Below are 4,906 nucleotides of genomic sequence, written 5' to 3' on the forward strand. Positions count from 1 at the left end.
TATTTCCAAATGAGTGTTTTTCTTCCAGGACCTGCAGACTTTGGAGTCCAGCAAGTCACAGCCCCCTCCACCCTACTCTGTGGCCTGTGGGTTTATGAGGTGATCTCTGTTGAAGAAGTCCCCCCACCTGTCTGTAAACCTCGGACTGGCAGGTGCCCATGCCAGTGCTCCCCTTGCTCATGTTGTTATGCAGGGACACAACCAGGCCACTGGTCTCTGCTGGATGCAGGCAGTGGGGTGGGAGCTCAAGCAGACTGCTGGACTCACTGTCATCACCTTCAGATTCACCCATCTCTGAAAGCCACATCCACCACACCTGGCCCTGGGTCCTTCCTGGCCAGAGTGAACTTGTCAGGGGATCTAAGTCTATTCCTCACCCTCTCCATGTCCGTCTCCCCCTGCTGTCTCTCACCAGTCTCTCCAGTAGGGTAACACTTCAGCCCTGGTGTGAAACTGTAGTATAGGTGTTCTGTGGCTCCGTCCCACACAATCAACCCCTTCCCAAAATGACACCTGATTAAATTCTCTCTGGCAATTTGGTGGGAGCTGCACCGGATTTCTTCCCCAACTCTATCCCACTGTGAGGAAATCATTCCAGGGTAAAATGCAATGCCATCTTTTCAGTTTACACCTGCTGTGTAAACTGGCTTTTCTTAGGACTACTGCTGTTGGCCCATCCATTATTTCTCTCGAAAGCAGCCAGCTCTTCTGGGCTTCCTTCTCCCAGGTGTTTGCCTTGTCCTCAGTAAGGCTGGTTGTTTGGTAGTCACCTCTAAGGCTCTGTGCTGAGGGGAAACAAGGTGCAGAGCTGGCTAGGAATTGGCAGTTTGATGCCTGCAAAACCTAGGTCTCCTCGTGTGAGGGGTGGGTTGCTGGACCTTCAAGATAACTTCTTGCAACGACCCTGCCTGCCTGGCCTCTGGAACACACGTGAAGGATGACATTTCTGGGGGCCTATTAGACACCAGGGGTGATTATTATCAATTCCAGTAACCTTTTCTATCACTGATGTACAAATGCTTTTGCTCTAAACCAACACTCAAAAATACAAAATAATCACACATCCTTTCATTCAATTCATAAACCACTAATGTATTTACTGATCCCCCAAATCTGACTTAGAAATAACCCAGAGCCCAAATTTTATAATACAATAATATGAGACTATGAGGCCTGAAGATATTCAACTTCTTTGATCTTCCTCAGTTTAACTTTCTAAAAGATAAAAATAATGCCTTTTAGCTGGGTTTTTGTGGTTATTAAATTAAAATACTTATGAAATCACTTTCAACTAGCATTAGCATTAGTTGTTTCTGTTATTGTTAAAGCTAGGCTGAATTTCCCAAGACCATTCTTTCCCAAGATTGGTTATTTATTCCACAAATATGTTCCAACCACCTATAAATGCCAAGCACTGCATGATTCAGTGATGGTTATTCTAGGGAGGGGAAAAGACATTGATTGAATAATTACTATCAAAGAAAATGGAAAATTGTAACTGTAAGAAGTGCTTTGCAGGAGCTGAACATAATGTTGGGAGAATTTATTAGACAGTATGTTGGCTAACGGGTCACTAGGGTTCATTTATTCATCAGTACTAACGGGGCATGCTGAAGGCACTGGAGATTTCAAAGCATGATGCTGAACAATGCAGGGGAGAAAGCCACATGTATCAACAGCCAGCATAGTACCATTTAGGGGGGAAATGAGGCAGAAAAGGCATTTTTATAAAGGAAGGCAGATGATGTGAGAGAAGACTCCCAAAGGAGGGTGATGAAAGAGACAAGGCTGAAAGAAGATGCTTCCCAATGTGCCCCTCACAGAGGGAAATTCAGGAAGGCGGAGTGTGAGCCAGGGCACAGAGCAGGAGGAAGCGCATCACATAAGGGCAGTAGTTCTCAATGAAGGCTGCCACAAGGGACAGATGGCAATGTCTGGCCATATTTTTTATTGGCACATCCTGGAGCTTCAGGTGAGGGAAAAGGCTCTAATGATATCTAGTGGGCAGAAGACAGCCATGCAGCTAAACACCCTACAATGCACAACACAGCCTCCACAACAACAAAAGTATCCGGCCAAAAATGTTCATCATGGTAAGGCTGAGAAACTCTGCCTAGCTGGGCATGTTGGTCCACGCCTGTAATTTCTGCACTCAGGGAAGCTGAGGCAGAAGCATCACAAGTTGGAGCTCAGTTTTGGCAAGTTGTGCCTCAAGGAAACTGTGTTTTTAAAATGAAAATGGACTGAAGATGCAGCGCAGTACAAGCGCCCTGGTTTCAATCCCCAATATTTGGGAGGGGGGGAGGAGGAGGAGGATCAGGAGGAGGAAGATGAATGAGGGGTGGGGAGGGGAGGAGAGGAAGGGGAGAGAGGAGAAGGGCCCTGCCTAAAGGGAATATAGTCAGACAGCCTCACCACTCACGTGTGTTCTGCTTCCACAGCAGAAGCAACGCCCAGAATGAGTGTTCTGGTCTGGGGTATTGCCTATGTCTCCACAGGGGAGGCCGTTAGGAAGCAAAGAGCAAACATGAGTCTGGAACCCAGGGAAAAGCCTGCAATGAAATAAAAGCTTGGGCACAACAGTGAGTTGCAGCTGGAACCCCGGGGGAGGACAATGTTGCAAACAATGGGTGAAGCAATGGAAATGCCCGAAGTCCCAACACAAAGCCCTGGAGACAACACCACGGGAGAGGCTGGCAGAGAAAAAGGCAGTGCCAAAGGGAAACGGGAAGGAAAAAAATCAAAGAGACAGGACAGGAACAAAAGAAGGATGGCATGAAGATCAAGGAAGGACAGGCTTTCAAAATGAAGCAGTAATTACCCACGCCTGTGAAAAATGCGTGTCTGCACGGAGCCCACAGAGAACGTTTACATCAGTTCCCTTCGCAGCTGCCGAAACCCGGAAGCAAACCCCGTTTTCAGAAGGTACACCCAGACACGGAGATATTACTCTGTGATTAAAATGAGTTGTCAAACCCTAAAAAGATACAGAGGAAGCTTAAATGTTTATTGAGAAGGAAGTGTGCTCTGCCACCGCGAAGGTCGGCCGCGGCCCTCAGGGACCTTGACTATGTCTGGGATCGCCCTGGGCAGACTGGCCCCGGAGTGAAAAGCTGGGAGGAAAGACCACCCATTTGGCTCTGTGGCCGTCCCTACCAAGAACCCCGAGGGCACAGTGAAGCTGATGAACTGGGGTGCGCCATCCCAGGAAGAAGGGTCTCCGTGGGAAGGAGGAAGCTGCGGATGCTTTTCAAAGATGATTATCCATCCCCACCACCAAAGTGTAAATTTGGGCGGCCCCTCTTCCACCCAAATGTGTGCCCCTCGGGCACAGTGCGCCTGTCCCTCCTGGAGGAGGGTAAAGACTGGAGGCCAGCCCATCACCATCAAACAGATCTTCTTCGGAGCACAGGAACCTCTAAATGAACCAAATATCCAAGGCCCAGCGCAGGCAGAGGCCTACACGATCTACCGCCAAAACAGTGGAATGTGAGAGAAGGGCGCAAGCACACGCCAAGTTCGCGCCCTCGGAAAGCAGCAGACCTGAGGCTCTGCGGGAAGGAAGGGATTGGTTTGGAAAGAACTCCCTTACACCTTTTGCGAAGCTAGTCTACGCGGTCACCCGGCGCCCAGAGGGCTGGGCGGGCGCCTCTCCATTCCCGCCACTGCATACAGTTTTCGTCAGCTGAATCACCCCGTTTTCATGTAGGGTCTCTTCCCTCAGCCTTGTGTATTTTTGATGGTTATGTAAAACTTGCTTTTGTTTTACTATTGATGTCAGTATGTCAACTGCTGTAAAATTATAAACTGTTATACTTGGGTGATTCCCCAGGAGCTAGTCCTCTGCTCTCAGAGGCAGGCATGATTCCCACCCGTAGCTGCCCCGTAGCCTCCAGCTGGCTATAGAAGAACATCACTTGCCCCTCCCAGCCCTCATCCGGTCTCCTCAGAACCTGGGGTGTGTTGCTTATGAGCCTCAGATCCAAAGACAGCTCGAGTCTCAATTCTGCATCGCTTCCTTTGTGTTTCTATGGCGTTTTGTCTGTGTTGCTATTGGAGTAAATAAAATGTTTATATAAAGGTTAAAAAAAAACGTAAGTGAAAGAAGCCAATCTGCAAAGGATGCACACTGTATGGGTCCAACTATGTGACATTCTGGAAAAGATCAAACTATGGAGACAGCATAAAGGCCAGTGGTGGCCAGGATGGAGGAAGGAAGGGAAGAAAAGCAGGAGCAGAGGGGATTTTTAGGACAGTGAACCTCTTCTGCATGATTCTGTAGGGCAGATGTGTGGCATTATGTGCTGCTTAAAACCCATAGAACCCTACAAGGAGAAAAAGAAACCCTAATGTTTACTAGGGAGTTTAGTTAACAACAATGTATCAATATCGGCTCATCAGTTGAAACAAGTACACCACACTAATGCAAGATATCAAGGAAGGAAGAAACTGGAGAGAAGAGAGGCAGATGGAAACTCTGTACTTCCCATTCGATTGTTTCTGTAAACCCAAAACGGTTGTAAAATGTCCATGTACCAACTTCCCACAAGGAATGTAATCATTATGTCTGCAAACATGTACTAATAAAACACAAACCCGAAAAACTAAAGTCTATCAATTATTTTTAAAGATTTGTATTTAATAATTTAATTTCAGTTCATATCTGTGCTAATGATAAAGGGTAATATGTCTTGAAAAAAGTTATAACTTACCTTATGTCTTATATAGCTTATCTCCAAGAAAGCACCCTGAAATTGTGTGATAAGCTATTAAATGCCATAAGGAAGGCAAATAAACAGAATCTATTCAACTTGATCATTAGACCTCACAATGAACTTGGACAGAACTGTTGAGTGAAATTGTCAGGGCTAGGATCGCTTTGAACTAAGCAGGAATTACTGGTGAG

At 46.8% G+C, this 4,906-nt stretch overlaps 1 pseudogene; it reads left to right on the forward strand.

The window, feature by feature from the left end:
* The first annotated feature begins 3,070 nt into the window (after positions 1–3,070).
* On the forward strand, positions 3,071–3,788 carry LOC101702189 (SUMO-conjugating enzyme UBC9 pseudogene; annotated as a pseudogene).
* Positions 3,789–4,906: the final 1,118 nt, after the last annotated feature.

Source organism: Heterocephalus glaber, unplaced genomic scaffold, assembly GCF_053883595.1.
Source record: "Heterocephalus glaber isolate CG9 unplaced genomic scaffold, H.glaber_assembly_v1.0 deba00000613, whole genome shotgun sequence".
NCBI classification, from domain to species: domain Eukaryota; kingdom Metazoa; phylum Chordata; class Mammalia; order Rodentia; family Bathyergidae; genus Heterocephalus; species Heterocephalus glaber.